General features: G+C 35.8%; 1 protein-coding gene across 1 annotated transcript in view; it reads right to left on the reverse strand.

The window, feature by feature from the left end:
- Positions 1–15258, reverse strand: part of LOC145286128 (caspase-8-like) — a 173614-nt gene extending 158356 nt beyond the window's left edge. Inside the window, exon 1 of the mRNA XM_080134834.1 lies at positions 15165–15258. The gene's annotated coding sequence lies outside the window, so the exon portion shown is untranslated. The remainder of the gene's footprint in view (positions 1–15164) is intronic.
- Between the last annotated feature and the right edge of the window lie 8097 nt (positions 15259–23355).

Consider the following 23355-nt stretch of genomic DNA (forward strand, 5'->3'; position numbering starts at 1 on the left):
ATACTGTTCAAAAAATGTATCCGACTTTACCAAATGAAAAAGACATTGAAATTTATGAAATGAAAAAAGTTGAAGGAAATTTGTTGAAAGATGATAATCCAAATTTGGATTACATGTGTTTTCCTAAAATCTTTTGCAAAGGAAGATTTGGCATGAATTACAACAGGCCATATGGAAAAGTGCCAAATTATATGTACACTAGAAACAGATTAAGGCACTGTGATCCAAGATTTAGGAAAAATATTCAGTATTTATTTCATTCTGTTGACAAAGCTGACAAAAGAGTATTGGATTCGGGAATTTTTGCGATTATGAAATCTCTCAAATGCAATCAAATGACATTGGCTCAATTTAATCAACAGGTTCATAATAATGATAAAAAATTAGAAGGCAATCTTTCAATGATGATGGCCAATGTGAGAGGATCCAAACAATTTTGGAATAGAAAAGCATCCGATTTGCACACAATGGATGAAAAATTTGGCCCTTCTACCTTCTTTATCACTTTATCATGTGCTGAATATTTTTGGCCAGATTTAAGAGAATTTTTGGAAAAATTGAACAGTGGTGTAAGTAATGTTGAAACTATGAGAACAAGTACATTGATTGATTGATTGATTGATTGATTGGTTTTACAGCATATCAACCTATGTGGTCATTTAATGCCGGAGTCCTTTTTTTTTTTTTTTTTTTAACTATTTTTTTATTGGGGGGAGGGGGGGACTTTTTCAGCCTTTCCTCCCTTTTTTTTATAAAATTGAACTAAGAAATTAAATGTTGTATTTATACATGGATGTGTATATTTTGGTGACTTTAAATTTCCTTAAATTTTCTTATATAAATTTACTTTCCTTATGTATGCTAGAATATTTGTTGAGTTGACCTTTTCAAAAAGGTCCTCCATATTGCTTTCTGTATAATATAATTTTCTAGTTGGGGCGAGGTCATCACATCCAACTAGGATATGTTTTACTATGAGTGTCTGCTGGCATGGGATGCACTCTGGCGCCAATTCTCCATTTAGTATATAAGAATGAGTAAAGTTGGTGTGTCCTATGCGCAGCCGAGTCAGTATCACATCTTCTCGGCGTGATCTCTTGATGTCCGAACATCGTTCCTTAAGTTCAGGTTTGATTGAGTATAATTTGCTGCCCTCTTGCTGACTCCACCGCAGTTGCCATTTTTCCTGTATGTATGCTTTTATCTGGGGTCTAAGATCAGTATGTGGAATCTTAAAATTGTCAGTTGGAAGGTGAGAAGATTTTTTTGCAGCTGTATCTGCCCTGTCATTGCCTTTGATCCCCACATGGCTGGGGATCCAGACAAGAATAATGTTTTTAGTAGTTGAAAGGATATTGATTTTTTCTATTAATTTTGTTGTTAGTGGATTTTCTTGTTTTTGATTTTGTATAGATAATAGGACTGATAGAGAATCTGTGAGAATGATAAAGTTTTTGGTGGTTTCCTCTGAAATTATGTTGAGTGCTAGATCGATAGCTATAGTCTCTGCAGTGAATGTAGATGCTTCATTTTGAAGATTTCTCTTCATTGTGGTTTTATGGTACGTTGCTGCACATCCAGTGTGATTGTTGCTTTTAGACCCGTCTGTGTAGATAAAGGTATAGTCTGAATATCGTAATTTTAAATGTTGAAGTTCGTCGTGGTATTCGATAGGGTTTGTGGTAGATTTGGACTTTTTGTTTAGGTTCAGTTTTATTTCTACTTGTTTCATGGTCCATGGGGGTGTTTTAGGCAGTATGAAGTTGTGAATGCGGGAGATTGGAATTTTCGATTCTTCAATGCTTTCCTTCAGTCGGAGCCCGAAAGTTTTGATAGTTTTTCCTCTCATGTTGAAGAGTTCTTCATATTTAGGATAGAAGGTACATTGGTATGCAGGGTTGTTTGGGCAAGACTTCAGTTTGAGTAAATATTGAAGGGCTAACTTTTCTCACCTTAGATCTAGTGGGGGTTCATGTGCTTCCATGTATAGACTGTTCACGGAGGAGGTTCTGTATGCTCCTAGGCTTTTTATATATGATGTTCGGGTTGATCCATATATGAAACAACCATAGTCTAGCTTTGAGCTCTGTAAAATTTAAGGAGTGTTTCCCTGTCTGCACCCCAATCGGTATGTGCTACCACTCTCAAAAGATTTACAGCTTTGTTACATTTTTTTTCAGATAGTTTATGTGTGGGATGAATGTTAACTTTTTGTCAAATAAAATCCCTAAGAATTTGTACTGGTCAGTAACGGGTATGGGCGTTCCTTCAATGGTTAGGACAGGATCATTATGCATGTTCTTTAGTTTGCAGAAATGCATGCATGTCGTTTTTCTTTTGGAGAATCTAAATCCATTCTCTTCCGTCCATCTCATTACTTTGTTTAAGCACAATTGAAGCTTCCTTTCTATTATAGATATATATCTGGATCTACAGTATATTAGGAAGTCATCCACATATGGGGAGCAATCTACCCCAGGGTTAAGGTTTTTTACAATGTTGTTAATTCGGATACTGAACAGGATCACTGACAGTATACTTCCTTGAGGTACTCCATTCTCTTGTTCCTTCAAGTCCGAGAGAGTTGTGCCAACCTTTATTCTGAACCATTAATTTTTTAAAAAATTTTCAATAAAAATTGGCATTCTGCCTTTTAGTCCAAGCGCCTTCAGGTCCCTTGTAACACCGTACTTCCACACAGTATCGTAGGCTTTTTCCATGTCAAAAAACACTGCTGTTAAATGTTCCTTCCTTACAAAGGCTTCTCTGATGAAGGTTTCAAGTCTGACTATGTGGTCTATTGAACTTCGGTTTTTCCTGAATCCTGTTTGAAATTCTGTAATAAGATTCTCTGTTTCCAGGAACCAGATTAGTCTTTTGTTTATAATCCTTTCCATGGTCTTACAAATGCAGCTTGTTAGAGCTATTGGCCTGAAATTCAATGGATCTGAGACGTTACTTGATTGGGATTGGATGTTTGAGTTTTCAGATTTGGGGATTGGTATTATTGTGGCCTCTTTCCAGGTCTCAGGTACGTTTCCACTGGACCATATAATATTGAAAATTTCAAGTAGGTATTTCATTGAGGTTTCTGGAAGTTTTTTGAGGATTTCATATGGAATTTCATCGGGCCCTGTAGCTGTGTCATGGGATTTGGTTAACGATTCTTTTAATTCAGGCAAGGTAAGAGGTTGGTTGTATTTTTTGGTATTTTGTGATTTAAATAGAATTTTCTTCTTCTCTTCCTTTTCTCTAATCTTTTTGAATTTCTCTGTTTGTCTGTCACATGATGAAATTTTTGATAAATTATCTGCCAGGTTATTGGAAATATCTTTTTGATCGGTGTATATTTTGTTGCCTTTAGAGATGTGGGATATTGGTGTACTACTACACTTTCCTTCTATTTTCCTCATCATGTTCCAAACTGTTTTTGCCTTGGTATTAACATTAATTTTGGATATATAATTTCTCCATGTTGTTCTTTTGGATTCCTTTATGATTTGTCTGGCTTTTGCTCTGTTGTTTTTGAAGAAATCCAGATTTTTGCTTGTTGGGTACTTTTCAAATTTTCTCAAGCCAGCTCGTCGAGCTCTGATGGCTTTTCTGCATTCTTTTGTGAACCAAGGTTTGTTGTGATTGTTGGTTTTGGTTGTTTTCGGTATGGTATTATTTGCTATGTTTGTGAGTGTTTTAATGAAGTAATTCAAATGGTCATCTTCATCTTTCTTTTCGATAATTAATTGGTTTTTGCACTGTTCCTGGAAGTCTTCCCAATCCGCTTTATGTAGGTTCCATTTGGGTGTTTTTTGTTCAGTACTAGTACTTAGACTTTCCAGGATGATTGGGAAATGATCACTCCCACAGGTGTCATTGTGTACTTTCCAATCATAGTCCATATATATGGAAGGATCACATAAGGTAAGGTCAATGGCGATGAAAGTACCTGTTGCTGGGTACATATAGGTATAGTTTTGATTATTAAGGAGGCATAGATTATTTTTATTTATTATGTTTTCTATTTCTTTTCCTTTTTTTATTTGTTTCTTTACTTCCCCATATTACATTGTGACTGTTGAGATCTCCTAGTAGAAAAAAGGGTTTAGGGAGTTGTTTTATTAATTGAGTTATCTCAGTTTCATTGATTGTATCTTTTGGAGGGATGTAGATTGAGCAAAGTGTTATAGTTCTATGTAGAGTCACTGAAACTGCAATTGCTTGCAAGTTTGTGTTTATATTTATTTGTCTTTGAGGGACTTCATTCTTCACGAGTATTGATGTGCCTCCAGAAGCTCTGTCCGTATCTTTATTTATGTAGTTGTAAGATGTGTAGTGTTTTATGTTGATGGTATTATTTTCTTTCAGAAAGGTCTCCTGTAGACAGACAAGTGCTGGGCTCATATTTGTTATTAATAATGTGAGTTCATTTTGGTTTGCTTTTATCCCTCTGATATTCCATTGTAATATTTTGTTCATCATTTGGAATTGTGTTCAACTTCCATCGTCTCCAATCCCTCAAATCTATTTTCTGTCAGAGTCCCTGTTCGAGATATAGATCGGGATCTTTCTTTTCCTGTTTTTGTTTGTTTGTTTTTTTTTTTTGTCTGGGTGGATTTTTGATTCTTTTCTGGCTTGTGATGTGTTTGATGGTTGTTCGGTTGTTTTTGTAGAAATGGTTTGTGGTTTTGTTTCTTTTTGTGATTCAGTAGTGTCTTTACTTAATATTATCCTTGGATTGGTTGCAGACATTGCACTATTCATTTTCCTCATTTCTTCTAATAGTTCTTTCATTTCCTTTATTAGTTTGCTTAGGACATCAATTTTCTTGTCAGTTGTATCCATTACATGTATATGACCATTTTGGTTGTTGATTTGAGTAGTTTTTTTTAGTTGCATCTGCATATGTTTTAGTTTCAATGATTTTCCTGGCCTCTGGGTAGGATATATTCTTTATATGTTTTAGTTTGGTCACTTCTTTTTCTCTTTTCCATATTTTACAATATCTAGAGCCAGCGCCATGATTTCCAAGGCAGTTGTCACACTTGAAATCTTTTCTACAGTCAATGTGTGGGCCGCTTTCTCCACATCTTCCACACACTGGTAATCGTGTGCACCGATCTTGATGGTGTCCAAACTTCTGGCACTTGAAGCATTGGAGGGGGTTTGGAATATAAATTTCTACATTTATTTTCATATATCCAACTTTCACTTCTTTGGGTATGGTGAGGGAATCAAAAGTTAGTATTGGTATCGATTTTCTCACTGTTTTTTTTTATTTGAACTCTACGAACATCTAACACATTCTGTTTCTGTAAGTTTGTCTTGATTTCCTCCAAGGGACAAAGTGCAAGTTCGTGGCTTTTCACTACTCCTTTGCAGGTATTTAGGGTTGGATGTCTGTAGCATTTGACTTTGATGTTTTCAAATAATTTTAGTTTCAATATTTCTTTAGTTTGTTCTTCGTTATGGGTTTCTATTAGTAGGCTGCCGTAAAATTGTTTTTTAATAGACTTTGGTTTTAGAGTTTTAAGATTTTTTTCAATTTTAAAAGGTGATAGTTTGCTCAAAGGAGTTTCCTCCATTGATTCTATTACTACGAATGTTGACTTCCTTGGTTTTATCATCTCTTCCTCAGAGCTACTGATGTCAGAGACATCAGAGTGGGTTCTCTTTGGGTGGTTGGGTGGTTTTTGGGAGGGATAAGCCATATACTTTTTTTTCTTTTTTCGTCATCTTTGTTCCCCACCCACCTCGGAGTCCTATTTGGGAAGAGCCTGGGGGGGAAACCCATTCGCCCAGCCTCCACAGGGATACAATGATGATATAACCGACTTTGGTGGTATCATAATGATTATCTGTTCTCTCTTGATATTGCTATGGGATCTGTAGCAATCCTGAGGGGTTTATAGCCTCGTCATCGATATTCACACCTAATCGATTGACCCTCAGCCACCGCTTTCCATCATATATTAGGGAGTAGGGTTATTTGTGGGAGAGGGGGGATGTGTTGTGTTAGTAGTGAGTTTTTGGAATGGGCAATATATGGTTGGGCTTGGCGTGACTGGCCGATTGGTCGGATCGGGCCTCTCCGACCGCCCGTCTAGTCGAAGTAAGGGCCAAAGTAATGTGTTGCGGTGCCTAAACTTCTATGTATCCTGGTTTAGGTTCGCTCAATCACCAGGATCACGTCCTAAGACATTACGGGTAGCAACCCACGGCTAACTGGTTGCCCCATTGAGGGATTTTTACCCTCTGCAGGAGGGCAGTCGGTTTGTTCTCATGCCCTACCGACAGGGCAAAAAAAAAAAAAAAAAAAATGTAATAGAATATATTTGTTTTCTTTTTCTTTCTTTTTTGTTGTTTCTTTTCCTTTTTAAAATCTGTTTCTATTTAACCCATAGTTGGGACCCTAACAGGTACTACCACTCCGGGTCAGGGTGGACCTGGGAGCAATGGCAATTAAGAGGTGGCTCCACACTCCCCAAACCCGTAAGCCGGACCTCACCATCGGATGTAGTTTAAGGTCATATCCAGGAATGGGAGTAAGGTAGGAAAAAATAAAATAAAAAGAGGAGGGAGATAGGCTGTTGTTTTTGTTTTTTGTTTTGCAGAACATAATTAAGTTTTACAAAAAAGATTAAAAAACAAAAAAACGTCAATGTAAGTGCATTTCGTCTCAGGAAGCCACAGGGCAGCCTGATCTAGTAGCACCAGACAAGTACATTGTGCGTGAATGATGTTGTTGCAGTCAGTGAACATTTTTATCACAGATTGCAAGCTGTAATGAATAAAGTAATTTTGGCAAAAGACAATCCAGTTTTTGGAAAAGTTGCACATTTTTTTTTTGTGAGGATTGAATACTAACAAAGAGGAGCTCCCCATGTTCACATGAAAATATGGGTGGAAGGAGCACCTATATATACTGAAGATCCTCTATCATTTAATGATATTAAAAAATTTATCAATCAACACATAACTTGCAGAATGCCTTGTTCAGTTTCTAGTCCAACACTTCACAACTTGGTTAAAAGATTTCAAGTTCATTCTTGTTGAAAAACATGCTGGAGGATACATGGAAAAGGCAAAAAATATTGTGAAAAAGTGTCGCTTTGGATTTCCTAAATCGGAAGGAAACTTTAATTTTTTTACTGTTGGTGAATGTATAAAATCAAGAAAAACTGGAAAAAGAATAAAAAAGTTGTATCAATTAGAGAGAAGTGTGGATGAAAAACTTGTAAATGACTATAATCCTTTATTGTTATTAATTTGGCAATCCAATATTGATGTACAATATATTGGAGAAGATAGCATGATATTGACAAGATATGTGATGTTATCAAACTAAAGCTGAAAAGAATGAAGCTGAAGGTGTTTGGGATAATTTGGATGAAAAGGGATCAAAATATGGAAGATTCAAATCAGCAGGACTTCAACTAATTGGTAAAAGAGACATTGGAGCTTATGAATGTGCTGATAGATTATTGGGTCACCACTTATTTGGTGCATCTGATCAAGTCATTTGGGTTGGAGCTGATATTCCTAGCAAAAGAGGACATAGATTGAAGTCAAAAGAATATTTAGAAAAACTTCCTGAATCTTCTACAAACATATTTCATGAAAATATGGTAGAAAACTATTATCCAAATCGACCATCATCTTTGGAAAAAGTTTTTTTGTATGAAGTTGCAAGCAATTATGAAAAAATATCTGTTAAACCTTCTGACAATGAAGAAGCTAAGAAAATGAAAATGATAAATGACAAAGGTTACTTTAAGCAAGTCAAGGAAAAAGTCGTCAAGGCCCCATATGTTCCTTTAAATAAAGAAACCAAAGAAAGATATTTTCACAATTTGCTTATGCTTTTCAAACCTTGGAGAAAGGAAGAAGATGATTTATTAAATGGTTTCATAACATATGAAGAAGCTTTTAAATATTTTTCTTCTGAATTACCTGAAATGATTAACTATGAAAATATAAAGAAAAGAGTCATACAATCTATAGAGTTGGCAAAGCAATTAGAAATTAAAGTTGAAAAAGAAGGCTCTGAAGAAATACAAAAAATAATTATTGATGAAGAGCAAGAATTTGATAATAATGATTTAATAGTTAATGATTTTGTTGAGAGAAAAGTCACAGAAGAATCAGTAGCTGAAAAAGAAGCTCAACTGAATTCTTATCAAAAAAGAATTTATGATAATGTTATTAGTATAATTAAAAAACAAGAACTTCATTGCAATAAAGAAAAACCTATTCCTAGATGCAGTTGTGAAGACTGTAAACAACTACTCAAATTCATTTCTGGTATTGGTGGAACAGGAAAAAGCTTTTTGATTGACACCATTTCTGACAAAATTACTTTAATGGTTAATGTCAAAGATACCATGCCAGTTATAATTTGTGGACCAACTGGTATGAGTGCTTTTCAAATAAAAGGCAACACTTTGCATAGCACTCTCATGATCAGTGTTCAACATGGAAAATTTCCTGTTTACAAAGAATTGAAAAAAGATGATGTCAAATTTTTGAGAAGAATTCTGAAAAATGCTAGAATAATAATAATTGATGAAATTAGCATGGTCAGTCATTTAATGCTGGCTTTCATTCACAAAAGATTGGATGAAATCTTTGGGAATTCAAATAAAATGACATATCCATTTAGAAACATGAACATGAATTTGGAGACTTATTGCAACTGCCACCAGTCAATGAAAAGCCAGTTTTTGCAAGAGTTACAGCATTTGATGCCAAAAAAACAGAAATTGGCATTTGTGGACACTCATTATGGAAATATTTTGAATATGATGAGCTCATTATTAATATGAGACAAAAAGATGACAAAGACAATTATAGTGAAATCTTGGGGAGAATTAGAATTGGTTCACCCTCTGACTCAGATATAAGCACTCTTAAACAAAGATGCTTATTTTCTGGTAGAAAAGCAAAAGTTGAAGAAATTGCAGATAAACTTATTGAATTGTCTTCCAATTCTGAATTGAAATTTGTTTGCATACTTCCTATGAATGAAGCTGTAGATGAATTGAATAATGAAATGCTAAAAAAATATAGCATTAAAACTATTGAAATTGCAGCTGTTGATTCTGGAATGAGACAAAAGAATGTAAAAGAAGAAGAAAAAAGTTTCAATTAAAAATAATAAACCAAAGAAAACATCAGAAACAGCTGGATTAGAAACTATTTTGAAAGTTGGCATTGGTGCCCAAGTGATGTTGAAGAGAAACATTGATGTAGAAAAAGGTTATTGCAATGGTGTTATTGGAAAAGTAACTGATATTACTGGTAAAGGCACTAATGTTGAATCCATTATGGTTCAATTTGATCATAAAAATGAATCTTTTACTGTTAAAAAAATTCAAGCTAATTATGAAATTTCACCTGGCATATTTATTACCAGAAATCAATTCCCATTGTCACTCTCTTATGCCATTACTATTCACAAATCTCAAGGAATGAGTGTGGATGGCATTATTGCTGATTTGAGAACTCAAGTTTTTGCTGATGTAATGGCTTATGTGGCTCTTTCAAGAGCTAGAAAATTGTGCAATGTTTATTTGTCTGACTTTGATCCAAGATCATTAATTATGTGTGACAAGTCTGCTTGGGAAGAATACAACAGATTGAGGACTAGTTCTGGAAGGCCAGAATTGACTCCATTGCCACCTTGTAGAAAACAACCACCGTGTATGGCAAATGCTACTTATATGCCAAAGAAAAGTACCAAGCGATTGCAAATGGGACAAATAGAAGAACCAACTACTAAAAAGAAGAAAACTCAAAATAATTTTACAAATTTGGTTCCTAAAATGCCTTTGATCAATAGAAGCAATGATTGTTTTGTTAATTCAATTGTGCAATCAGTTAATCAGTTGACTATTATTATTATTTGAATAGCTTGAGCATTGATAATGAATTTTCAAAAGAAATGAAAAATATTCTTTATCATAATAAAAATTCTATTGCAAATTTGAAAAGAATTATTGGTGGAAGATTCAATGATGGAAATCAACAATGTGCTCATGAATTTTGGAAAGAAATGTATCTTAATTTTGAAAGGGACTTTCAACAAAAATTTATCTTTGGCAAATTTGATACTGCCAGATGCATTAGATTGCATCAACAAAATCGCAACTATTTTACAAATGAAATTTGCAACTGCAACATAAGTCCTGGTTGTGGGAGACAAGTGCAACTTCCAATTGATGGAAAAGAAGAATTGCTATTGCAACCAAAAAATGGCCCTCAACAATTCAAATTTTTAATTAATCGAATTATGAAAAGTTCTCTTCTGAAAAATTGTGATACATGTTCTCTCAATTACGAACATGAAGTTACTTCAAGAATTGAATTCCCACCTGAATTCAAATATCTTATTATTCAAATCAACAGATTTTTAATCAATCTAAATATTCATATTGAAGAAAGAATCAATTGTGACGTAATGAACTTCAGTTCAAAGAAGCAGCAAATCTTTGCCAATAATTTTTCTCTGTAAGCTGCTGTCATTCATAGAGGACCAACTGCCAGAGCAAGACATTACACTACTTTGATCAAAAATGAAAATTACGTTTGGGAAGAAATCAGTGACAATACAATCACAAAAAGACATACCAAATTTCCTGCCAAATTGCCTGACATTGTACTTTTGTTCATGGAAAAAATGTGAAAAATTCTATGTTTGGACTAAAACAATAGGCTTGAACTTAATTTATAGGCTTGGACTCAACGTATATTATTATTATTATTAACCATTGGTGTCTGAAGGACTTTCCTATAAAGTTTTGGTCCTTACAGACACTTTGCGAAGGCCTGTAAATAGGCCTATTGCGATTATTCACTGTAGGTTATTTATTTGAACTGGATATCAATTATACTCTACAAGTCTTGCTGCCTGCTTGAGATATGTAGCCAGTTTTCTTATGTTCAGCCTATCAACCACTGACCGGATTGAATGTGTTGTTGAGCTTAGGTGTGCTAATCAAGGTCCTTTGTAACCTTTACACACAGATACATGATGTTCTGGTGTTTCATACTCTTCACCACATTTCGGGCACGTGGGTAAATGATGCCAGATCTATGATTTTCTTGTGTTTCTCGAGATTACAGTGCCCTGTAAGGATCTGATTTACCAGATCTTTTTATTGTCTGGTGAGACTTAGGATACGTTTACATAGTCAGGTAGATACCCAACCAACGTTATCCTTTGTCTTTTTACAGTCTATCCTTTTGTTCCACGCCTCCTTTAGGTGTTTCGTAGACCACTCTCTGATGCTAGAAAGACAGATAGCACACGGGACTTGAGCAAAGGGTTCAGGGCTCTCTATTAGAAGTTCTGATCCCTCTTTTGTCAGTTTATCCACTTCCTCATTGCGCTGTATCCCTTCATGACCGGGGTCTAGAAAATAGATATGCGGTTTTCTTTTCCTAGATGGTTTAGATTTTCAATGCAGCACAGTATGGTTTGGGATCTTACCGTACTATTCTCCAATGCTTTAATAGCTGCCTGACTATCTGAAAGGATAGCTATTTCCTGTTGCTGAACCTCTTCCATGATCAGAACCTCAGATTCAAAAGCCTTAAACATGCGCTATCTCTCCTTCTTCTTCGGTTTTTGTTGTGATGTTTACCGAATGTTAGAGCTGACTTGTCAGACTTAGGTCTGAGATCCTGCTCTTCGGTGAAGGCGGTGGTGGTGTTTGGTACCACATTCAATGGTGCCAGCTCATGACTGGTGTTTGGTGTTGTATCTGATGATATCTGTATGTTGAAGACTTCTGCCTGGAAGACCGTCCTCAGTTTACCAAGATAATAAGATTTTTGACAGGTGAGGTGGTTTGAGTATTCTATATAAACACTCGCACCAATCCTATCATTCATTTTAGATCCATCAGTATAGCATTTGATTACGTTGCTTTCCAGCTCTTTTTCGTAATCTCTTGCGCCTGTTCTGTCATAAACCATACATGTGAAATGCTTTTCAAATGATCTGGTTTTAGTCATAAGGTCACCCGGCACATGCAAGAGCGGTAGTTCCTTCCTAGCCTCATTACACAAATCCACGTGACTCTTTGTTTTTCCAGTAGTCCCAACAGATCTTGACCACCACAGACCCATGAGATCTATTCTATAGGATCCCCGTATCGCTTCTGCCTTCAGGAATTCTTTAATCGGAGAGATATTCAACAGCATCTCCAATGCTCCAGTAGGTGTGCTCGGATATGCTGAAGAAGTCATTAAACAAGCAAGTCTTTGTACCTTTCTTCCTCAAGTACAGTTTTTCTGTCCCGCGGATCCAGGAAACACATGCATACGACAAAATGGGACATACCATAGCAATGTATATCCACCTCATTACATGCGGGTTAACTGCCCAGGTTTTTCCCACAATTTGTTTGCATTGCATAAGGGCTGCAGTCGCCTTGGAGGAAATCTTTTCTATGTGGCTTTTCCTGGTTAGCTTACTGTCCAGGATTACCCCTAACAGCCTTGCCTCCTGCGAAAGTTTCAATTTCTGTCCACTCAGAAAAAGGTCACCAAGTTGGCAATTCCTTTTATATGTAAACAAGACCATTTCTGTTTTACGGCTACCGAATTCTAATTCATTTCGATTAGACCATTTATTAGGAATATTGAATGCCATTTTGGCAATGCGTCTGACCAATGATGCTTTTGAACCCGCGACCAGCACTGCGATGTCATCAGCATCAGCCTGGGCATAAATATTCCTATTTTTAAACTCCTTTAAAAGAGGATTCAGCATACAGTTCCATAGTAAAGGTGATAAAATCCCACTTTGAGGGTTTCATTTAACTACTTCCCTTTTAACAGTTGCCCTCAGTAGTTCTACTTGAACTGTTCTGTGCCTCACCATATACTCAATCCATCGGATGAGTACTGGTGGCACATTGAGTTCTCGTAGCAACTTGAACATACTACTGAAGGGTATGTTGTCAAAAGCTGCAACAATATCTAAAAAGACACCGAGTGCCATCTTCTTTTTTGTTAGTTTACGCTCTATACAGATCACGAATTCATGAACCGCAGTCTCGGTAGAGACCCTGGCTCAGAACTACTGTAATTGAATGATAAATATTGCATAAATGTGTGTTTGAGAGCTAATTTTTTTTGACAATCATTAATAAATATTATAAATATATATATTAATACAATAGCAATGCCTGGAAAAATCATGGATTATATGGAAAAATGCGTGCATGAAAAGTAATATTCTTAAGATTTTATTAAACCTGGAAAAGTAAAGGACAAGAAATTCAACCTGGAAAAGTAAAGAACAAGATATTCTAGTTAAGTAAAAAATAAGAATTTTTTAGACTTAAAATATTGCAGCTAAAAATAAAATTTGAATATTGATAAATATTTTATTTATTATTTACATATGTTGTTGTTTATTGTTGAGTTAGAAAGGGTGTCAGTCGCTGGATTGAACTTATTTCCCCCCTATTATTTGCATATATTTATGTAGTGAAAATTGTTTGAATAAAATTAATTCTTTAGTTAGTTAGTTAGTAGATGGAATTAATAATTTTATAATTTACATAAAAATGAATTAAATGATCCTAATTATGATATAATACAATTATTAATTTTTATGTAAATTATAAAATTATTAATTATTATATTTTTCAGATTCAGAAATTTCGACGTTGTTCTTTTGTACTGAGTGATACGAGGAAGCATTCTTTCTCGGTGGGGTAAAAACACGGCCATTAGTCGTGGTTAAAACCATCCAACCCCCCATATTTTTCGTCTGCTTCTCGAGGCTTCTGATTAGTGATTGCCTATGCACTTCTGCATCTATCATTGAAAGACGTCAAAAAAATAGAAAAAAAAAAGGGGAGTAAGGCCCCAAAAGCTGTACCAGCACCTTTTGTAACCAAATATAATAGTGATTTTTTTTTCTGGTACTTGTACAGTTTAGTCAAGAAATTAAAAAATGAAAATATCGAAAAAAGTTTAAATTGTATGTATCCGTTATGGGACGAAGTTCTCTGAAAAAAAAAAAATCACTTAATTTCATCAAGTAGTTTTTTTTACAGCGAAAAAAAATTTTGTTATGATACCTAGCAAAATGTTCGATTTTTAGGAAGAAAAGCTAGTATTTAGACATGGGAGGGGTGTCAGTGCTTTAACTGGAGTTATCTCCCTTTGTCCTTTATAAAATTCAAACAAATTTTTTTAAAATCCAATATGGCCGCCTTCAACGCGCTCTCATAATAACGTGTTTTTTTCCGCTGTAAAAAAAAACAAAAAAAACTACTTGATGAAATTAAGTGAATTTTTTTTTTCGGAGAACTTCGTTTAATAACGGATACATACAATTTAAACTTTTTTAGATATTTTCATTTTTTAATGTCTTGACTAAACTATACAAGTACTTTTTCTTTTTTAGGATACGGACACGGCGACCACGCACAGCGACATTTAACCGTCCACGTGATTGAAAAGATTTTCTTTTGTTTTTTTTTTATGATTCTAAACACCAATAATAACAAAAGTAAAAGAAAAAGAAAAAATACACACATATATCGTTTTTTTTTTAGGGGGGGGGGTCCTTTTCCGGGTTCCATTTAGCGTGGTCACCTTTCGGGTTTTTTTTTTTTTTTTTTTTTTTTGTCATAACTCGTTAGCAAATATTATCAAGTCGATATTGACAGCCATCTGGGGGGGGGGGTCTGTTGAAGCCCTCCAAAATAAATAAGGTGAAAGCAAAGGCGTCGTTAATCGGTGAAGGTGCAGAATAGTTAACAACGCCCCTTCTCCTAAAATGGATTTCTAAATAATTAGGTTAGAAATCTATTCTTAACATGAGGTGGCCTTTGTTAACTATTTGTGTGTCCAGCAAATAGCATTTGTTAAAATGTAAAAGTTAAAATCCCATTAATACTAATATCCATCCGTCAATCAGGAAATGAAACTTAAAAGGAGTGTATTTTAGACCGTAAACAGTAAAAAGTATAAATCCAGTATTACTAAATTATTATATTCAATGGTATTCGACAATTTACTTTTTGTGTAACACAGATAGACCGATAATCAATTTTAGTATTAATAACTTCCTAAAAGTTTGAATATAGAATGTTAGTAGATGTAAATAAAGTATTTGGAAATAACAGGAAACTAGAAAACATTACCGGATTCTGTTGAGTTTTTATTCATAAGCAAATGAAAGTGAACAAGTTGTCTCCCTTTGCTTGTAATTTTATGTTATTAATAATGAAACATTTTTAATTTTAATTCAACCTAATCAGGGCACATTTACACTGAAACGTAATAAGATACTGTGAAGTACAGCCCATATTTTATAGAAGCATCCTAAGTGAAGAGTTGTGCAGTCAGATGTTTGTAATTGAAATTTCTGCAAGTTTCTGAAGTTTGGGGAAGTACCTACAAAAAGCTTTTAGCATCTGGTGACATCTATATTGAAGGGGTTAGATTTTGCTAATTGTCAGGTTTCCCAGGGATATTTAAGTTAAGGGGAGTACCAGCACAGCAAGTTTGTCAGGGCACATTCATTGAAGTAGTTGCAAGTGATCCCGGACGCCACTATCAGGGACAGTAAAGTGCCCTTAGACTGTGACCAAACTTCCAAAGCTCATGCATAATTTAAAGCACATTTCAAAAATTATAATTTAATTGGTAAACACACAGAACCTAGTCGAGCATAGCCTACATAAATAGAAGACCATTCCACTAAAGTCACATAGAACCTATCTTGGTTGTTATTGTCACAATGTTTCGGCCATTTTGCCCTTCGTTGTTTTGTATCGAACTAGGGAACCGTTTGTTAGGAGTCTTGAACCTAACCCTTTATTATTATTATGGGGGTACCCTGTTCAGACTCCAGCTAGGCTTTGGGACATAGTTGCTGATTCTCTGTTTTGAATGTTACTTTTTCACTGCCTTCGTTCAGGATTGAACTCAGCACCTTTGGGTAACTGAAAACTTTGATACAACGTCTAGGACCACTCGGCTATATGTCACTAGGACAATTCTTAGTTGGTTTTTGTTAATGTTAAACCTATGTTGTTATTCAAGGTTTTCTCTCTCTATCAGAGGTGTCCAAATTGCATTCAGCTCTATGCTTGGTTTGCTCAGTAGGTTGTTATGTCCGAGCATGTGAGCTGTTTCTTTAGGTTCAGCTCCCTTAAAGCCCACCATGTGGCTAAGATACGTTGATGACACCTTCATACTCTGGCCCCATCAGGAAGACATCCAGGCTCTCCTAGACCATGTGAACTCAATAAGACCATCAATACAGTTCACAATGGAGAAAGAAAAGATAACCAACTGGCCTTCCTTGATATACTCATATCACAGAGCATGGGTTTAAGACATCCGTATATCGCAAGCCTACTTTCACCGGACAATACCTAAACTTCAACTCCCATCACACATACAGTATCAAACATGGAATCGCATGCTGCTTACAACATCGAGCAGAGACAATAAGTAGCGACACCATTACATACCACCAAGAAATGGTCAGGTTGAAGAATACCCTCCGTCGTAGCAACTACCCCGATAGCATACTATCCACCAGACGTGTTAATAGTATAAGAGAGGAGAATGAAACCCAAAAACCTCCAACGGTCTGCCTACCATACATACGAGACATCTCTGAAAAGATTCAGAGAATATGTGCCCCCTACAACATCAGGACAGTATTCAAGAGCGAGTCAACATTCAGACGACACCTGGTACAAGTGAAGCCCCGCATGGAGGAGAACATGACCAAAAACTGCATATACTCCATCCCATGCAGTTGCAGAAAGGTTTACAAGGGTGAAACATGCCGCCCCCTAAAAGTAAGGGTGGAAGAACACCGAAAAGCGGTAACTAAAGGGTAGACGGAAAAATCGGGTATAGCCAACCATGTCTGGATGGAGAGGGGGGGACCATCGCCCCGTATGGGATGAAGTAAAAATAATAAACAGAGACCCACTGGAAAGTGAGAAAACTTAAAGAAACAGCTCACATGCTCGGACATAACAACCTACTGAGCAAACCAAGCATAGAGCTGAATGCAATTTGGACACCTCTGATAGAGAGAGAAAACCTTGAATAACAACATAGGTTTAACATTAACAAAAACCAACTAAGAATTGTCCTAGTGACATATAGCCGAGTGGTCCTAGACGTTGTATCAAAGTTTTCAGTTACCCAAAGGTGCTGAGTTCAATCCTGAACGAAGGCAGTGAAAAAGTAACATTCAAGACAGAGAATCAGTTGGCTTTTGTTAATGTTAAACCTATGTTGTTATTCAAGGTTTTCTCTCCCAAAGCCTAGCTGGAGTCCAAACAGATACCCCCGTAATAATAATAAAGGGTTGGGTTCGAGACTCCTAACAAACGGTCCCCCAGTTTGATACAAAACACCTGACGAAGGCCGGAGGGCAAAACGGCCGAAACGTTGTGACAATAACAGTCAGTCCAACAATCTCAATCAATGAAAACACCTCATCTCAAAAATACAGACAATTACACAGAACCTAGTCGAGCATGGCCTACATAAATAGAAGATCATTCCACTAAAGTCACGTAACCTGCTGACATCACAGATTAAAGTACAATGACCACAAATAAGCAATAGATGACTATTACAAGGATAGTTATTTGTTCAAATGTTTGATCAAGATGTTAAAAGATATCTATATGAATGTCATGGTTGCATTATTACTGAAATAAATGTCTTCGCTGGATTATTGTTGCCAACAATTCTCAAAGATACTGAGAAAAGTTGCAAGAAAAATTAGATAGTTTTGACAAATAATATACTAGAGACTTGAATGTTTCAATGTTGCTTTCAGAAGTTTTTCAGTTTTTGGACTTTTAAGTGACAGTTTCTGAGGAGGAAAGTGGTATAAACCAAGTCATCGGCGATGTAACAACTGAGATGGATTCATTGGTGACAAGTGCAAGAAACACTGCCGAATATTGTTATTGCTATGCAGTTGTTTTTGCTGTTTACTGTTCCTGCTGCCACCTCAAGGAGAAACTTCTTAAAATTAAAGGGTTAAATCCAAAAATTCAGTATACAGAGTTAAAACACAGAGAGTGGACTCGGTTTAGCTAAAATATGGAACGGAACAGAAGTCACTAAACATGAAACGAAATAAGAAACCATGTGGAAATAATTTATTTCAAGAAATTATTTTAGTTTTAACACTTCTTGTGCGGTCATGAAACAATAAAAAAAATAATAAACTTTGATTTCGGTTTCGTAATTCAATTGAAGGTTGTTACCTTGTTTTATGATACATTACTTATGACAAAGTTATATGATAAAATTTTTGAAGGACGTTTTATCTAAGAATTAAAATACATATATATATTAAAGAAAACTTTAATTACACAAAAAACATGTTTTAAAATCATTTCTGTATGAATATATTTTAAATATTAACAATAAATATTTATGGAAATGTAAACTATGAAAGCTTAAATTACTTTTTTGAAATAAAATATTTCTATACGAATATCTTTTAAAGACAAAAATTTCTTTATATAGAAATGTAAAAAATAAAAGTTTATTATTTGTTTTTTATTGTTTCATGATGAAACAAGAAGTGTCTCCATAAGGTTTTGTATTTCGTTTCATGCTTAGTGACTTCTATTCCATATTTTAGCTAAACTGACCCCATTTCCGGTGTCTTAACGTCGTATACTAATTTTTTTAATTCAGCCAACTAAAGCCTATTAAAATTTTTTAATCTTGAAGGGTCGATAATAAATAAGACAACACGGTGGTATATTTACAAAAATGTATATTTATAGATGTAAAGTATAGTATGTAAGAGAAATAATGCTTTAAGATTGTTTTGAGACTTCGTTGTAAGCTCAACAATTTTGAGTAGTTAAGCAATGTTGAGTCTGGTCAACAACAAATGGGTGACCATTTAGGAATAGCAGGTGCTGTATGTAGGAGGATATTTACATGAGCTGCAAAAACCTGTCGTCATCTTCTTTAACAGGGATATACATGAAATTGGTAACCATTTGTGAATGTCATACTTCTATGAAACTTCATCCTTTGGAGGAAGCCAATTCAACCTGCATAGGGTGAGTGCTGTTTCAGTACAGTACAGTACAGTACATTATGTCTAGAAGAGTTTATATAGTCACAAAATAGGATGGATCTCCATCACACCATACCCCCACACACACATACTTGTTTTAGCTTTGCTACATATGAAATCGATGCCTTTTTGTCATAATCTTTTAATTTTATAGATGATCCATGGACACATTCTGACCTGCGAGTGAGAGGTGTTGTTGGTTTTTCCACTGCTGAAGTCTCATTAGTCCTCTACCAGCCTCCACTTCAAAATTCTCTGCTCCCAACTCTCTGATAATGGTACCTTCAATCCATCGCTGACCAGATCCATAATTATGTAAGAGTACAAAATCAGCTACTTTTTATTTTTTTTTTTACATAGTACGTCACCACTTATCAAGGCCGATAGGCCACTCAAGGATAAGGGTTAAAGAGTGTAGAGTAGTCAAAAGGACAATATAGTAATCGATAGTAATGGAAGTTCGGTAAATTTGTTAACTTAGGTGGAACAGCTCATCATAAACTTGTTCACGTTGGACTTGAGGACAACCATATTATAGAAAGCTGGAAAGCAGGAAAACGGAAGACAATTCCACAGGCGTGCAGTTCTAAGAAAGAAGCTTTGATCATGGAATCTACGTTTAGGTTTAGGTACAGATAAAGAGTGGGGAAAATTATTGATAATGTTTTCAGCTAGTCTAGTGTTTCTTGTGAAAGTTTGGCGAGGGGGGACCATAGATTGAAGCTCAGTTGAACACTTTCCATGAAAATAACGATAAAGCAGAGACAAACTCGCAACATCTCTTCTGTGAGACAGAGGTTGCAGCGAAGAGAAAAGGACATCTCCCACCAGGCCACAAAGTCTATTTTGAACCCTATCAAGGCAGGACAAGTCTTTTCTAGCAGCTCCTGCCCATATATGGCAACAGTACTCCATCCTTGGACGTATCTGGCTCTTATATAGATAGAGAATTGCATCAGCAGTGAGATATCTACTGGATCGATAGAAGGATCCGACTATTTTTCCAGCGGTCTTGGCAACAGATTTGATGTACGTATTCCATTTAAGATCAGGAGTAAAGGTCAAGCCCAGAAGCCTGTCAAAACTTGAGGCCTCCCCAAGACGAGAGCCATTCATTTTAATTGATGCCAGATGGGGATCAGAACGTTGATGATGTAAAGATAGAAGCTTGGTTTTAGATGCATTAAAAGTAACCAGCCATTCCTTTCCCCATTGTACAACGTGATCAAGATCAGAGGAGAGAGAATCGGAGAGAACTTGGTCGTTTGCTGTCTTAGATGTGCTACCATAGATGGTAGTGTCATCAGCAAAAATGTCTACGAATGATGTAAGGATGTGATTTGGAAGATCATTAATGTAGATCAGGAAAAGAGTTGGGCCCAGGATCGACCCCTGAGGGATTCCAGCATTTATACTGTGAGCTTCTGATTTTTGCCCATCAACTACTACTCTTATGAACCTATCAGAGAGAAATGATTTAATAATTGCAAAGACATTTCCAGCAATACCATAGCTGGAGATCTTGTGAAGTAAACCTTTATGCCATACCCTAACAAAGGCATTTGATATGTCAAGAGCAATTGCCCTAGAAAGGTTGCCTCTGTCGAGAGATTCGCTAATCCTATGAGATATAACTGTAAGCACATCTGCTGTAGATCTAGCACTTTGAAATCACAAAGTGGTACCATTAGTTTGTTCCCCCTTTCCATTATGTTTTTCATGTCAGGAGCCTTGTAAGTGTTTGGCTTTATTAAATGAAAAACAGTTCTTAGCTTCTATTTGAACATAAGCTTGGCTGGAGAAACCCCAGTTGATGAGTTAGGAGTTATCCTATAAGTGAATAAAAATCGGTTCACCTTGATTTTAAGTATAACCTTAGGGTTTATTTCCATCTTTTTAAGAGCTTCCTTGAATGTACGGCCACTGCATTCAGCCTGTCCATTTGAGGAAGGGTGGTAAGGAGCTGTGAAAATGTGGCAAATTCTATTGGCAATCATGAATGTTTTGAATTTGTGACTTATAAAATAGGGACTGTTATCATTCACTGCCAATACCGGCAGTCCATGTGTCGCAGAGATCCCTTTTATTTTCTCAATTGTGGCCATAGTAGAAAATGTTTTCATTATGCTTATATAAATACATGTGCTTATATAAAAACATGTGTTCCAAAAATGGACATAACATAATCTATTTGGATTTTTTCACATGGCAAAACTGAATACTCTCAGCATTGAATAGGAACTTAGCTGGGGTTACTTTGATTAAGCATACAGGTTCTGAAAACTTTATCAGTTTTCGCAATATCAGCATTCAGATTTGCCCACCACACATAGCTGCAAGCAAGCCTACATCATTCAATCCCTATGTGTGTCTGATGCAGTTGCTACAATACTTTCACTTTAAGTTTAGGCGGAATAAAAATCCTACTTCTTTATAATACCGTGCCACCTAACTCAAAGTAGGGTCTCTTTTTGTTTCCATTCTTACCTCACACAACGGTTACTGGAGTGTCAATCAAGTTCATCATATGCATTGTTAATGTTTGATGTGATATTTTTTCCTATGTATTGATCGGAAGACGACTGAGGCGATCTGCATTTCTATCGAAAAAAATGAAAATATTAAAAAAAAAAAGTTATATTGTGCACACCCGATATCGTCAAGTAGTTTTTATTTTATAGCGATTTGTTATGATACCAAACAAAAGGTTCGATTTTTAGGAAGAAAAGCTAGTAATAAAGACGAGGAGGGAGTGTCGGCGCTTTAACTGGAGTTATCTCCGTTTGGTGTGTTCAACAAATTTTGTAATGGCTGACTTCAATGCGCTCTCATAAAAACGTGTTTTTCTGTTGTAAAATAAAAACTACTCAATCAAATTAAATGAAATGTTTTTTTCGGAGATCTTCAGTCCAAAACAGATACGTTCAATATAACCCTTTTTTTCAATATTTTCATTTTTTTAATGTCTTGACTAAACTGTACAAGTACCCGTAAATTATTAAGACGTTGGTGGCCATCATATGTATTGTTAATGTTTGATGTGATATTTATTCCTATGTATTGATCGGAAGACGACTGAGGCAATCTGCATTTCTATCGAGACCCTGCACGATACTCCAACTTATAATTATAGGCAGCTTTTTACTGCAAAAACCAGGGCCATCAACCAGAGCTTCTCAATGTGTGTACAGTATGGAACAATAAATTTGTCGCCATAAAGAAAACAACACTATAGCTTTATTTTAAAAATTTTATTGAAAAAATTAATTCAGGTAACTTGATTATGTAGTAGAGCTGACAATGTAGCCGCTTTCAGCCTCAATCATCTCCTTGATATAGGTCCGAAACTGAGAGCAAGCCTTTTTACAAGCACCGTTGGGAGCTTGGTGAATACTCAGTGGATGGCGGAGATCACGCTGGCTTTGGTGTTGTGAGCGGTCATGTTGGTGATGCTCTCAACGTATGATTAAATGAAATAGTCTAGTGGATTCAGGTTGGGGGAGGAGATGAGAGAATGGTACTAAGTCGTAGCATTCCTTCTGAAGCTTCTGGGTCTCTTTGGACCGGTGCCAATTCCTGCTACCACACCTACTGTCTGCCAGCGGCCACCTGATTGCACCTACAGGTACACTTTGCTGTTGACTTTCAAGATGTAAGGTGGCATGATGTAGCCCTCACTTGAAACCGCATTAAAGACCATAACTATGGCTAGAAACTTTGTTTTTGCCACCCTGGGCATGTCTCTATTATTCGTGGCAATCCAGCGATGCATTTTGAGGGTGCTAGCAATGGTTCTGTTGTCATAATTTTGATCAGTAGGGGGCATGAGTTGTACAGCAGTGCATTTCTGATCTCGCTCATTAAATGTTGTGTCACTTTCAGACGATAAAAGGTTCATATCGCTCTTGGGATTTTGAAATTTAATAAATTCCTTGTAAAAATCATTTGAAAGATAAATATTAGTTTCCTGTGTCTATTTCAAAGATAATTAGTAAAGTAAAGTCTTAAGATATTGAATTAAATAAAAAGAATAACCTTGTTTGTACATTAGCTCCCCAAAATGAGAGACTGTCGCTTCTGTTCAACCAAAAGAAGACTAAGTCCCAATCCCATGGATTATATGGAAACCCAAAATTTCAGACAGTCGAAACACTCTCTCAAAATGAAGTCAAAAGGGAGGTAGGGGTGCTGTTTTTGTTTTTTTTTCTCCCAGATGTGCATCGGTACATTCCTATCGTGAACGTTTG

Source organism: Euprymna scolopes, chromosome 10, assembly GCF_053919585.1.
Source record: "Euprymna scolopes isolate OS-2025 chromosome 10, ASM5391958v1, whole genome shotgun sequence".
Lineage (NCBI taxonomy): Eukaryota > Metazoa > Mollusca > Cephalopoda > Sepiida > Sepiolidae > Euprymna > Euprymna scolopes.